This window comes from Notamacropus eugenii, chromosome 2, assembly GCF_028372415.1.
Source record: "Notamacropus eugenii isolate mMacEug1 chromosome 2, mMacEug1.pri_v2, whole genome shotgun sequence".
Taxonomy (NCBI): Eukaryota; Metazoa; Chordata; class Mammalia; order Diprotodontia; family Macropodidae; genus Notamacropus; species Notamacropus eugenii.
In genome coordinates, this window is record NC_092873.1 from 471,298,313 (window position 1) to 471,314,011 (window position 15,699).

Consider the following 15,699-nt stretch of genomic DNA (forward strand, 5'->3'; position numbering starts at 1 on the left):
TCTTTGTACAGGTTGCCTGGGTAGTAACACACGCCCTCTCTTCCTCCCCAGCTGAGCTCCACCTCTGCTTTGAAATTGCCAAAAATACCAAAACAAACTAAACAACAGACATTTTTAAAGCAGATTACTAAATTCAAGGCACTGGGATGCAAAAATAACAAATGTCATAATCCATGTTCTCAGGGGGCTTCTATTTTGCAGGGGAAGTGGAAAAGGGAATAGAATGCACACAAATAAGTATACTATAAGGTAAGGTGAGCTAGATTAGGGTGTTATAGGGACACAAGAAAGAACTAAGTGCTCCTTGGAAATTCTGAGGAAGGAGAGAAGAGTAGCCAATGTTTATTCTTTGCATGTATTATTTCACTTAATCCTCCTAACAACCCTATGAGATATGTGCTGTTATTAATTCCAACTTTACAAGTAAGGAAACTGAGACTGAGAGGATAAGTGCTGACTTCCCCAGGGTCCCACAGTCAGTATCTGAGGTAGGATTTGAATGCAGACCTTCCAACTTCCCAGTTCAGCAGACAGAAACTCACAAGAGAGCTATCTTTGGTTCATCATGCCCTTTTAATGCTCTTGTTCCTCCTGGACTTTGCCATCTTGGTCCCAGATACCCAACTCGACCCTAGGAGAAGGGGAAAAAAGAAAATCATTTTCTTAAATATTGGGAAATACTATATGCCACCTTTACCCACATACAGGAGTCTCACTAGGACAATGTCCTTGGGACTCATGAAGTGACTCCCAAGGCTGTAAGATCACAAATTTGGAGCTAGAAGGGACATTAGAGGTCAACAAATCCCACCCTTCTTTTTTTACAATCAATTTATTTATAAAAGTTTATTTTCTCCCTTCAACCATGATAACATGTTACCCAAATTTGGTTTTTCCTGAAGGATCTGTATACAGAGGCTTGTCAAGCCACTGGTCAGCAAGGCAAATGTTGTCTACCATGGACCTTCTGGTCATTCAGCCCAAATCTCACCCCTGCCGGGGCTTTATGTTCACTGAACTGAGAGGCAACTTCATTGAATCTCATTCCAGACTTCAGTTTTTCCATGACCTCCATGACTCTGCCATGCTTTTCACACAGAATGTGTTGGACATTTTATACATTTCCACCACCTTTAGGACCACAAGCCTTCTTATCTGCACCCTCACTCCCAGAAGCTGCTCCTTCTTTCCCTCCTTTGCTAGAGCTGCTATTCCCCGTCATATCTTCCCACTTTTCTCCAACTCTACTTTTCACAGATTAAGAAACTAAAGCACAAAGAGATTCAATGACTTACCCAGGGTCGCACAACTAGTAAATGCTTGAGATAGGAACTAAATCCATGTCTTCTTGACTGTCAGTTGCTTTGTCCTTTTATCTTTTCCACATTTTGTTTTTTGGCTTGAAAAGCTACATTCCACTCTCCAGATCATTAAGTGTTACTTGAGGAATGAAGGGGTGGAGGGTAGGAGAGGCATTCAATAAGAACAAAATAGCTTCAAAGTGGAAAAAAAAAGGAAGAAGATCAAGATGCAGAGAGTAATCTTGACCTGCATTGAGAGGTGGGAAGTGAGAAGAGCACCACAAAGTGAGAAAAGATAAAGAGGGTTGCTGAGTGCTTTTGAGAAAGACATTTGAGGTTCTTCATAAAGAGGAGAAAGGTGGATGCTCCAAGGAAATAGGCACTTGCCTTCCAAGTAACAATAATACAGATGTATCAGCCCTGTTGGGTGAAAACCCATTCAGTATGAGTCAAAGAAAAGAGATGATGGTTGTTGATGACTGCTCATGGAGGGGGACTAAGGCAATTCTTTTGCCCCTGGAATGCAAAAGTTGACCAATCTGTTATCTTCCCAAGGTATGTATTTTCCAAGGCATGACAGAGAACCTTCCAAGATATGACAAAATGATGACTGCCACCCACTCCTGGTAACCCATGTGGGTATAGATGATAATGTCAGAAAGAACCAAAAAAGCATTGCTAAGGACTAAAGAGACTTGGGAAAGAAACTGAAGTCCTCAAGTGGTGTTTTCATAAATAATACTCTCAAAGGCATGGAATTCAGCAGAGAAGAGCAGATTCGGAAAGGGAAAAGCTAGATAAGAAGCTAGTGACAGAGCACAGAATTTGGATTTCTGTTAAAATATAGGCATGAAAGGGTGATAGCCAGGGATGAATATACTACCAAGTACTGGTAAGACTACATTAGTCTGCAATCTCATGAACCTAATAACAAGGATGTTAAACTAAAAACTAAGGGGAAAAGGAGAAAACTCTGTGTATGTGTATCTATATACACATACACAGATAGAAAGATAGGCAGACTGACAGATGATAGATAGATAGATAGATAGATAGATAGATAGATAGATAGATAGATAGATAGATAGATAGATAGATAGATAGATAGATATGAAACTAGGTACCCTAGACAGTAACTATAATGAAGGAAGAAAAACAATAGCAGTTGAGATACCCCAAAATTTATAAAACAAAAAAATCCAAAAAAAGAGCCCATAATAAAACCCACAACCTCAGACATCTATACACAAATGCACAAAATTGTACAATGAGGTAGACATATTAAGATAAGTAGGCATATTTGACTGCATACTGAAGTACAAAGGGTGATGAGACATGTCAGTGGAATAGGACTTTGGAAAAGCATACTGTCTTCAAAAGAAACATATTAAGTAAAAGGAGGTAGCTGAGGGAGGGAGGGAGAGATGAAATAGTGTTGTATATTAAGAAGATTGTTGTTGTTCAGTCACTTTCAGTTGTGTCCAACTCTTCATGACACTTTTTGGGATTCTCTTGACAAATATATTAGAGTGGTTTGCCATTTTCTTCTCTAGTTCATTTTACAAATGAGTAACTGAGGCAAATAGGGTCACAGAGCTAAGAAGAGCCTGAGGCTGGATTTGAATTCAGGTCTTCTTGACTCCAGGTCTGGTGCTGTATTCATTGCATCATCTGGCTGCCCATTAGGAAGATAACTCATGTGAATTTCAGGAACCAGAGTATGGAAGTATGGTGCAGAGCATTTAGGTAAAGATAAATGGAAGTAGACATAGAAGGTATTTTGTCATCAATGTTTATTATTAAAACAGTCCAAAAGAGAAAATAGATGAGTTCTGGGCACAGTTCATAAGCCTGGCACCGAGGCATGATATAGCAGGAGAGAAGGGAAGAAAGAAGAGTAAATACTCATCTTACAAAAAGAAATGGAATGTCTAAACACATGCTTGGCTTTTCTTAATGATAATTCAGCATTCAAACATCAGAGAAATCTACAAGGAGAAATTTTGGTTATGAATCTCACCAACAAAGAGGAAACACTGGGAATTCTAAAAGGAAGCAAAGTCATTCTCTGAATTTATAGTCAACAAGAAAAAAGCTACATATACAATCTGACATGTAGCCTAGATTTTGGAGGAACAGATTTGAAAGCTGTCAGAAAAAGGATAGCCAGGTAGCTAATAGGAGATTTTGCCAAAGAAGGATGAGAAGTTCTCAAGAAAAGACACTCTGAAGATACAGAGATAAACAGTTATGATAAGGAAGAGAAAGGGTGTTGTGTAATGAGATTAATGTGGATACCCAGAGAACTTGCCAGATAATTTAGGTTTTAAAAAGATGTGGAAAAGATAGAAATAAGTGCAGGTAGCAGAGGATGAATAGAAAAGTGAGGTACATTCCTATAAGAATGGAATCAGGAACAGTAAAGCTCACCATGAGGAGGAGTCAGTGAGGAAAGCTAAGGACGTTAACAAGGAATGTCTTAATTTTAGCTCAATTGAGGTCAAAAAGGAAGGTTAAAGATTAAACAGGACCATTCACTGCTCAAGGTGGAAAGGACAATGATAATTGAGGAAGTAATCATAATTGATGAAGCCACAATTCCTTACTTTTATTTTGGTTCCATCTTCTCTGCCAAAGAATATTATCTTTGGCCTGGAAAGGAGAGAACAAATAAGAGTAACTGGGATTTAACCTAAAATAAGTAAAAATATATAGCACCTAACTGCCCTTACTCAGGTCAAATGACCTGAACTAGATGAATGGTATACCAGGTAACTGAAAGAATTCTAAGACATGGTTGCTGAGTCACCATCAATGGTATTTGAAAGAAAATAAAGGTAAAATATAAATTTTTCTCCTGGTTCTGCTTATTTTGTATCAATTTATCCCAGTCTTTTCAGGATTCTCTGAAACTATCCATTTCATCCTTTCCTGGTACAACAGTATTTCATGACATTCATATTATGTTCAATCATTCCCCAATTAATGGACACCCTTTTCATTTCTAGAACTTCACTGCTGCAAATACATTTCTACATGCAGATCCTTTCCCTTTTTCTTTGATCTCTTTAGAATACAGGTCTAGTGTGTGTATCCCTGGGACAAGGGGTATGCACAGTTTAGTAATTATTAGGGAATAAATCCAAATTTCTTGCCAGAATGGCTAGACAGGCTGACAACTCCAACAATAATGTGTAAATATGCCTAGTTTCCCACAGCTTCTATAGCACTTGTCATTTTTCTTTCTTGTCAGCTTTGCCCATTTGATGAATATTAGGCAGAGCCTCAGAATTGCTTTAATTTTCATTTCCCTAATTATTAGTGATTTGGAACATTTTTTGTATGGCTATTTATAGATTTAGATTTCTTATAATGTGAAATATTGGTACACACTTAATTTATGCCAGAGTGCAAAATTGTCTAGGTTTTTTCCCAGTGATTTTAAATAGCCAATACAATAACCAACCATGGTCCCAAGGGACCAATGATGAAGAATGGGGGAGAAGTGACACGCTAAATATGCAGAATTAGATAAATTTTGAAAATTGTCAATGTGAAAATTTGTGTCGATTAGCTATGCATATTTGTCAAATGGGCTTTATTTTTTCCTTTATTTCGTAAGGGAGATTGGCAGGGAATAAAATAAAATGTATTGAAATTTAAATTTGTTTGTTGAAAAATAATTTTAAAATAAAAAACATAAAGAAAAGGAGAGGATAGAATTAGGTGAAGAGATGTCTTGATTTAAAAGAGAATAGAATATGTAAACAATAGGCCCCCAAAGTCAACATCAATTCCTAATAAAATTCTAGAGCTTTTTATTTCAAAGATGGTTAACAAATATCTAGAAAAAGAAGCAGGAATCACAGAGGGCTTGACTGGCTTCACCAAGAACATATCACATCAAAGTAATCATCTTTTCTTTTTTGACAGGATTATGAACTAGTAGCTCAATCAAATAATCAATCAATAAATCTTTATTAAGTGCCTACTATGTGCCATACACTGAGCCAGGAGGTGGGAATACAAAGAAGAAAAAAAATTAAATAGTCCCTACCCTCAAGGAGTTTATTTTCTTTTGAAGGAAACAACATCTACCCGCCTATGTACAAAAGACACACAAGGGAAATATAGGTCAATTTCAAGTGGGAAAACACTAACTAGAAACTGAGGAGCATCAGGAAATGTCTTGTGGAGGAAGATGGCATTGGGAGAAGGGAGTGGAGATGGTGCCAAAGCTTGAGGGCATAGTAAGGTTGAATGAGGTTGATAAGGTAATGTAGATTTAGTTATCTAGATTTTTAGCAAAGCAATTAATAACATTTCTCATATGATTATTGCAGAAAAGATAAGATATATCATAGAGGATAATATGGTTAGACAGGTTCAGAGCTAGTTGGATAACTATGGCCAAAAAGTAGTCTTTAAACTATGATGTTCACTTGGAAGTTCTCTGTTTGTGTTCCCCAGAGATGGCTGTTTGACCTTGTGCTATTTAACATTTAAATCAATGACTTGTATAGAGACATACTTAGGAAATTTGAATATAATATGAAGCTGAGATGGATAGTGAATAAACTGGAGTAGAGAGACAGATTTCAAAAATATTGAATAAGATAAAATGTAAAAGAGATACATCAGTCTTGGAGTCAGGAAGACTCATCTTCTGAGTTCAAATCTGGCCTCAGACACTTACTAGCTATGGACCCTGAACAAATCTCTTAACCCTATTTACCTTAGTTTCCTCATCTGTAAAATGAGCTGGAGAAGGAAATGACAAATCATTCCAGTATCTTTCCCAAGAAAACCTCCAAATGGTCTCATGAAGAGTTGGGCATAACTGAAGATAACAGAACAAAGAGATAAATGCAGTCTTACTCTTGAGTTCAAAGTACCATCATAACAACAATAATAGTAATTAATATTTACTTAGCACTTACTATGTTACAGGCACTGTGCTATATGCCTTACAATTATTTTCTCATCTGAGCCACATGACAATCATGGGATATATTATCATTATCTCCATTTTACAGGTAAAGAAACTGACACAAACAAAGATTAAATGACTTTCCCAGGTTCACACAGCTCGTAAGTGTCAGAGGCCAGATTGTAGCTTAGGGCATCTTGACTCTAGATCTGATGCTCCATCAACTGTGCCAGTACAGTCATGGAAGAAAAATATGGAAAAACTGTCTTTAAGTATTAGAAAAAAAAGATGTCAGATGTTCTGGTTGGCCCAAACGCAAAGAACTAGAAGAAATGGAAAGGTGCAATGAAGCAAATTTAGACTTAATATAAAGAGAAACTGAAGATGGTGGAGTAGAAAGACACACATACGCAGGGTCTCCCCACACAGCCCACAAAATATCTGTAAAGAGGAACTCTCAACAAATTTTGGAGCAGTAGAAGTGGAGAACAACAGAGTGGAGGAGATTTCCAGCCCAGGGTGACCTGAAAGGCCCACAGGAAACGTCAGTTGCACTGGACACGGAGCCCAGCCCAGCCTTGGCCACACAGCGTGGCTCATGAACAGCCCTCGGGGGCACAATCTCCATTCTAGGAATCCCCAGTCACAGCACCAGTGGGTCTGCAGATCCCTCAATCCACAGGCGCCAAAGATCAGTGTAAACACTGGATTGTGTCACCTTGGAGGAAATGAGATCTTACAGATTTCCAGAGTATACCCTACTCTTGACAAAGGACCCAAAAGTCAAGTAACTGCTTGGGAAAATGCCCAAAAAAGGGGAAAAAAATAAGACTATAGAAGGCTACTTTCTTGGTGAAGAGATATCTTCTCCCATCCTTTCAGATGAGGAAGAACAATGCTTACCATCAGAGAAAGACATAAAAGTCAAAGCTTCTGTATCCCAAACATTCAAAATAAATATTCAGTGGGCACAGGCCATGGAAGAGCTCAAAAAGGATTTTGAAAATCAAGTAAGAGAGGTGGAGAAAAAACTGGGAAGAGAAATGAGAGAGATGCGAGAAAAGCATGAAAAGCAGGTCAACACCTTGCTAAAGGAGACCCAAAAAAATGCTGAAGAAAATAACACCTTGAAAAATAGGCTAACTCAATTGGCAAAAGAGGTTCAAAAAGCCAATGAGGAGAAGAATGCTTTCAAAAGCAGAATTAGCCAAATGGAAAAGGAGGTTCAAAAGCTCACTGAAGAAAATAGTTCTTTCAAAATTAGAATGGAACAGATGGAGGCTAATGACTTTATGAGAAACCAAGAAATCACAAAACAAAACCAAAAGAATGAAAAAATGGAAGATAATGTGAAATATCTCATTGGAAAAACAACTGACCTGGAAAATAGATCCAGGAGAGACAATTTAAATATTATGGGCCTACCTGAAAGCCATGATCAAAAAAAGAGCCTAGACATCATCTTTCATGAAATTATCAAGGAAAACTGCCCTGATATTCTAGAACCAGGGGGCAAAATAAATATTGAAGGAATCCGCAAATCACCTCCTGAAAGAGATCCAAAAAGAGAAACTCCTAGGAACATTGTGGCCAAATTCCAGAGTTCCCAGGTCAAGGAGAAAATATTGCAAGTAGTTAGAAAGAAACAATTCAAGTATTGTGGAAATACAATCAGGATAACACAAAATCTAGCAGCTTCTACATTAAGGGATCAAAGGGTGTGGAATATTATATTCCAGAAGTCAAAGGAACTAGGACTAAAACCAAGAATCACCTACGCAGCAAAACTGAGTATAATACTTCAGGGGAAAAAATGGTCTTTCATTGAAATTGGGGATTTTCAAGCATTCTTGATGAAAAGACCAGAGCTGAAAAGAAAATTTGACTTTCAAACACAAGAATGAAGAGAAGCATGAAAAGCTAAACAGCAAAGAGAAGTCATAAGGGACTTACTAAAGTTGAACTATTTACATTCCTACATGGAAAGACAATATTTGTAACTCTTGAAAACTTTTTTCAGGATCTGGGTAGTTGGTGGGATTGCACACACACACACACACACACACACACACACACACACATACACAGACACAGAGAGAGAGAGAGAGAGAGAGAGAGAGAGAGAGAGAGAGAGAGAGAACAGGGTGAATAGAATAGGATGGGATCATATCTTTAAAACAATGAAATTAAGAGGTGAGAGAGAAATATATTGGGAGGAGAAGGGAGAAAAGGAAGGGGGCAAATTATCTCTCATAAAAGAGGCAAGTAAATGACTTTTCAGAGGAGGGATAAAGTAGGGAGGTGAGAGAAAAAACGTGAAGCTTACTCTCATCACATTTGACTAAAGGAAGGAATAAAATGCACACTCATTTTGGTATGAAAACCTGTCCTACAATATAGGAAAGTGGGGGAGAATGGGGATAAGCAGGGTTGGGGGGATAATGGAAGGGAGGGCAATGGGAGAGGGAGCAATTAGATGTCAGCACTCTTGGGGAGAGACAGGATCAAAAGAGAGAATAGAATAAATGGGGGGCAGGACAGGATGGAGGGAAATATAGTTAGTCTTACACAACACGACTTCTATGGAAGTCATTTGCAAAACTTCACAGATATGGCCTATATTGAATTGCTTGCCTTCCCAAAGGTAATGGGTGGGGAGGGAGGGATGAAGAAAAGTTTGAACTCAAAGTTTTAGGAACAACTGTTGAGTATTGTTCTTGCAACTAGGAAATAAGAAATACAGGTAATGGGGTATAGAAAGTTATCTTGCCCTACAGGACAAAAGAGAAGATGGGGATAAGGGAAGGGAGGAATGTTAGAAAGGAGGGCTGATTGGTGATAGGGGTAATTAGAATGCTTGGCGTTTTGGGGTGGAGGGAGGGGAGAAATGGGGAGAAAATTTGGAACCCAAAAATTTTTTGGAAATGAATGTTGAAAACTTAAATAAATAAATTTAAAAAAAATAAAGAAAAACTTCCCATGAACTAGAGTTATTGAAAAGCAGAATGAGCTGCCTTGAGAGGTAGGGTCCTTGCCCTCATCGGAAGACTCCAAGCAGGGAGGGTAGGTGAGTCCTTCTTGGGGCTTTGTTAGTGGCTGTGGGTTGAGCTGGGTGACTCCTTTTCAACTCTGAAAGTCTATGAATCATGCATTGACCTCAATCTTCCCCTAGTGATCTTCCTCCCTGGACTGGCTTCTTTTCTCACCATAACTTTAATCTCTGTTCATTGCACTGATATATTAATACACTTTTTTATCTCTTTCTTTCCATGATAGTGGCCTTTCTTTGACCTCATTCCTTAGTCTGTCTTTTCTTGTTACTCTCCTGTGGTAACTAATTTCAACTATCATTATTTTCCTTACAAGCTTCTCTAATTTATCCAGCTTTCATCCTCTTGCAGTAGCTCTGTAACAAGAGGTATAATTATAGTTTGGTTTTCAAATTCATTTCTCTTTTGCCTATTATTACTAGATTATTTTAATGATATAGCTTCATGAATCTCTGTATTCTCTTTAACACTGTTTGATCTATTTTATTCAGGGCCAGCCCTGGACAAAACTATGAAGTAACAAAGCTTGACTTTTGTGCCCCCCCACTCCCATCTTGACACCTTCTCTAGGTTCAATGTCAGTCAGTCTTTGTTAGAAAGAGCATTTTCACAAGGCCCAGGATCCAGAACTGAGTTTATATTCAGCCTCAGATACTTAACTGGCTGTATGATCCTGCGTAAGTCATTTAACTTCAGTTTCCTCAACTGTAAAATGGGGATAAGAATAACAACTACCATCTAGGGTTGCGGTGAGAATCCAAAGAGATAATATTTGTAAAGGACTTAGCATAGTGCTTGACACATAATAAGTGCTTTAAAAATGCTTATTTCTGGGGCAAAGCCAAGATGGTGGAGTAGAAAGACGCACATACTCTAGCCCCGAACTCATAGCCCATAAAATATCTGTAAAAAAGAACTGCCAACAAATTCTGAAGCAGCAGAAGCCACAGAACAACGGAGCGGAGGAGATTTCTGTTCCAGAGAGCCTGAAAACCTCTTGCAAAAGGTCCTTCGAGCCTCGGACCAGGAGCCGAGCACAGCCCTGCCTCAGCCTGAGAGGAGCAGATCTGAGCAGGCTTCAGGGACAGAATCTCCAGTGGCAGCGTGGGTCCCTCCACCCACAGGTGACGGGGGTCTGTGAGAGGGTCTCTTTGGCAGGTCTAGAGGGGAGTGGGGTGCCCCCATAACTCAGGCCCCCTTGGGAGGCAGCAGTGGAGGCAGGAGCAGACAGGGGCTCCCCAAGCAGGCAGGAGCCCAGATCCATTGTTTAAGGTTTCTGCATAAACCCCTGAGGGAACTGAGCCTGTGAGGCGGCCCTGCCCTCACCCAAGCAGCTGAACTTGATCTCACACTGAATAACAGCCCCGCCCCCGCCAAAGCCCTGAGGCTGGGAAGCAGCATTTGAATCTCAGCCCCTAAGTGCTGGCTGGGAGGATCTGGAGGCCAAGTGGGTGTGAAGAGGACGCTCAGAAGTCAAGTCACTGGCTAGGAAATTGCCCAGAAAAGGGGAAAAAAATAAGACTAAAGAAGGTTACTTTCTTGGTGAACAGGTATTTCCTCCCTTCTTTTCTGATGAGGAAGAACAATGCTTACCATCAGGGAAAGACACAGCAGTCAAGGCTTCTGTGTCCCAGCCCACCCAATGGGCTCAGGCCATGGAAGAGCTCAAAAAGAGTTCAAAAAATTTTGAAAATCAAGTTAGAGAGGTGGAGGAAAAACTGGGAAGAGCAATGAGAGACATGCAAGCAAAGCTTGGACAGCAGGTCAACACCCTGCTAAAAGAGACCAAAAAAAATGCTGAAGAAAATAACACCCTGAAAAATAGGCTAACTCAATTGGCAAAAGAGGTTCAAAAAGCCAATGAGGAGAAGAATGCTTTCAAAAGCAGAATTAGCCAAATGGAAAAGGAGGTTCAAAAGCTCACTGAAGAAAATAGTTCTTTCAAAATTAGAATGGAACAGATGGAGGTTAATGACTTTATGAGAAACCAAGAAATCACAAAACAAAACCAAAAGAATGAAAAAATGGAAGATAATGTGAAATATCTCATTGGAAAAACAACTGACCTGGAAAATAGATCCAGGAGAGACAATTTAAAAAATTACCTGAAAGCCATGATCAAAAAAAGAGCCTAGACATCAAAAATGCTTATTTCTTTCCTTCCTTCCTTCAAGTTGACATCAGGAAGGACAACCATGTCCTCATAAAACATATCCTTGAGTGTCTCTCCCAGAGATGTAATATTGGTCAGTCCTATTAGTCTTGTGTCCTGACTACACTATTCAGTTGTTCAGTCCATGTCCAAAGCTTTGGGACCCAATGGACCATGTTGTCCACTGGATTTTCTTGGCAAAGATATTGAAGAGATTTGGATTAAGGCAAACAGAAGTTATGTGACCTGCCTAGGATCACATAGTAAGCATATGAGACCAAATTTGAACTCAGGTCTTCCTGATGCCAGGTTTAGGGCTCTATCCACTAAGCCATCTAACTGCCTCTTACCTGTAGTCAAGTCATGGTTGATTTATTTTTTGTAAGGTGAGGAGGTTAGCTCTATCTAGGCCCATGAGGCACAGAAATCATCTTAAAAACCAAATAGACAAAGGTAAAATAGAATTATAAGATCTTAGAATCATAGATTAAAAGCTAGAAAGTCCTTCAAAGATTATGTAATCCAGTTCTGTCACCCTTAACCTTAAGCTTGTTATGTGTGTTTGCACATGTGTGTATATATGCTTGTATATATGTGTATATATATCAATTCAGATACATCCACATATATGTATATGTACATGTATATGCATGCGTAGATTGTATGTGCATCATATACAAAATGACTATTTTGATAAATATATTTCACAGTAACTATTTTCCTTTGTGTGTTTTTATTGTTATTTTCAGCCCCAATCTATCACTCATTTATTAAGTAACTGCTGTGTATATGGCAATGTGCTAAGGATACAAAGAGGAGACAAAGAACAATGCCTGACTTCAAGAAGCTTATATTACCTTCGTTGGATACAACACATAGATAAAATGTACATGAAACTTTGAGGTAGAGGAAGAGATCCCTTAGAGTTGGCAGGATCAGGAAGGCTTTCTCTTAGGACATGGCAAATGAGCCTTTAATTCATCTATGCAACATGACTAATGTGAAAATGTGCTTCATAAGAATGTATGTATAGAAATCATATAAGATTGCATGCTATCTCAGGAAAGAAGGGGAGAAAAAGCTAAGACTTATGTAAGTGATTGTAGAAAACTGAAAACAAATAAATTAATTTTTAAAAAATAACCTAGCATTGTAAAAAAAAAGAAGAAGAAGAAGAAGAAATAAGTAGGAGTGCATTCCAAAATGAAGGTCTGCTTATAGGAAAGCAAGGAGTACCAAGATTGCATAGTCTTATGTTGGAGAATATGCTATGAGAGGGAAAAAAGAATCTGTCTGTCCCCCTTGCCCCAAATTAATTATACCCCATATTAATTATTCCCCATCCACTACTTAGCTCCCTCCAGGCAACTTACCTTAGCACTCCCCCAAAATGTGCAAATAGGTTTTTCTCATATCATCCCAAGAAGCCTGTGGATCATCCAATAGTTGTAAATTATGAGGATTACTTTCATACATCCCATGACAAAGATACAAGAGTAGGTAAGGAATGCTTAGGGGATGAGATAGGATTCAGCCTTGGACTGATTAGAGTTACAAGATGGTCCTTGGAATAGACAGGCTGTTAATTTACAAGAAGGGCCTGTCTCCCCAGGCCCACAACTAATCTGAAAAGCATGGATCATGATTTATGTTGTTACTTCTGATGCCAAGGGGAATACAGCAGGTCACTTGTTCGTACAAGGCACTGCTGATCTAACTCACACACTGTCCTTTGCAGTTAAGAGATTTTTCTCAATGAACAGACTGTACTTGAATTTCCTTGATAGTAAAGAGAAAGCCCCTGAGTTTTGCAAAGAGTTTTAAGAACATTCAATGGGATTCTTGCTGAAAGAGGATGTGTCTTCCCAGCACTTAGGTACTTACCACAGTGCCTGATACATAGTAGGCAATTAATAAATTTTTTATTGACTGCTTGAACTCGTGTGTGTGTGTGTGTGTGTGTGTGTGTGTGTGTGTGTGTGTGTGTTATTAGAGAGAGGAGCCAGGCAGTTCTGAAATCAAACTTTGCTTTCTCAATTTTGCCAAGGGCCAAGACTGTTCTAAATTAAATTAGCTTCATATATACGCAGGATCACAAGAGAGGATTTTGGGTCCCATGAGAATGATGTGCAGCAATTATGGATTTTGAGTCCTAAGGGGCTTGAAAGATATCTATCTTACAGCCCTTCCCTTCAGCCTTTCTTTGGTTCTGTCAGCTCTGGGAATTTTCTCTCCTCTTGGTGAGGAAGTGTAAGCTTTCAAAGAGCTGGGACCATTTCATTTTTGTTTTTGTATACCCAAAACCTATCATAGTACGTAATACATACCAGTCACTTAATAAATGGTTATTGATAGATAGTTATTTGATAAATCATTTCCACATAGTCATAGTGAGTCAATGACAAATGGTAAAGAGAAACACTGAAAAGAAAAAATTCAGGAAACACCCTCCAGGTTTGACAAAAATGACTTGAGGATAGACATAGTCTATTTAGGTACATGCTAATAACCTGAAAGCCAATCTTAAATCACAGTCTTGTTTCGCTATTTCCCACATTCCTATGTAGTCCTTGGGGAAATCTTCCTACTGTTTTAACAACAGAGTGACAAGAGAGTTTGGGAATTACAACTGTGCAGAAAAGATGTGATGGGGACCCCTGGGATAAGAGCCAAAGACAAGGAATGCTTTCAGAGGAATCACTTCTCGAGTGCCGGCTCTAAGTCACTGTAACCAATCTACATACTCAATTCTGTTAATTTCTTCACAGATCTTCTCTTCTCCATCATCACTGGCCATAGATATTGCTGTCTGAGCTGTAATTATTTCCTTAATTTCTTAGATTCATCACGACCACCCTAAGGCAAGATAATCAAGCATGTCATGAAAGGATGTTTCTTGTTGCCTTCAGCACAGAATGAAACCAAATCCATTAATTCTTTTATTTTGCTCTCTGGAGATAACCTTTCTGCCTTTCCTTCCTGTTTAGCTATACTGTCTTTAAGCATTCAGACTTCATTTACAGCAGGAATATCAAAGCAGTAGTGGTTCATTTTCTCCGGTATTGTGTCAACTCACTGGGTTATTAGACAATGATCCAGGATTAATTAAACTAATGTTTGCTGATGGCCTAGGAATTGTGATTCTTAGCATTCTCTTCCATCTTTGCTACCACTCTCATGATAGAAACAGAAGGGGACCAAAGATAACCAAGTGCCATTTTTGCTGTAATCCATCTGGGAGGAATCCACAACCCCAACCCCTCAAAATCAACAACTGAGGGCCAACCTTCTAATAATAATTTTTTCATATTAAATATTCAAAACCCCCTCATCCTGCCTTCTTTCTTCTCCAAGGAGAATGAAGGACTAGGGAATAAGAGAATAAGTGTGCTAAACTGGGCAGAAGTATGGGGCAGTATAGCATAGTGGTTAGTGTTCTGGACCTCAAGTGAGGAAGACTTGGATCCATATCCTGCCTTTGATACTCAACATCTCTGAATCTCAGTCTCCTCATCTGCAAAATGAAGGGGTTGGACCAGATGGTTTCCAAGGTCCCTTCCAATTCTAATAAATTATCCTATGATTCTTTTATGGATATATGACAGACACCACTGATTTCTCAAGGATAAACACAGAGAGAAGCAGAGTAGGGAACATGAAAATGAGAATAGAGAGTTTGCTCTGACCCCATAGCCCATAATAAGACAGTAGAGACTAGATGCGACTCAAGACAAGCATAGGTTTGTGAGGTTGTGATAAACAAGAAGAGATGCTAAAAATGCATCCAGAGCAATGGACAGTAAAGAAAAGTAGCTACAGAATCAGCATCTGAATCCATATTGACAGTGGCTGTCTATGATGTGCAAACTGTCCCAAATCAAGAGCTCATTCAATGGACTGGACATTGTCCCTCCTGGTGACCATGAGTGGAACAATTCTTGGCAATACATACTTGTTCCCATGAGATAGGGCAGTGGGAGTCTGTCTTAATGACTAAAATGCATGAATCTTAACTGGTGAGTTAAGCCAGCCTTATAGATTGACTATTGACAATTGTGTGGCTGATCCCATTTGACTATGTTCACATTATCAAGGTTCACTAATATGTACAGCAGAACAGATTTATCATGTATGTACCAAGTACTGTTCTAAGAACTGGGGATACAATGAAAAAAGTAAAAATAGTTTCTGCCCTCGAGGAACTTACAGTCTAATAAGAGAGATAAAATATACAGATATAAGTAAATATAAGGTACATATATGCAA

At 38.9% G+C, this 15,699-nt stretch overlaps 1 long non-coding RNA gene across 3 annotated transcripts in view; it reads right to left on the reverse strand.

The window, feature by feature from the left end:
- Positions 1-311: 311 nt before the first annotated feature.
- The window catches only part of LOC140529715 (uncharacterized), an 83,263-nt gene continuing 67,875 nt past the window's right edge, over positions 312-15,699 (reverse strand). For all 3 annotated transcript variants that reach the window (XR_011975656.1, XR_011975654.1, XR_011975655.1), the window contains one exon: positions 312-631. This is a non-coding gene — a long non-coding RNA (uncharacterized lncRNA). The remainder of the gene's footprint in view (positions 632-15,699) is intronic.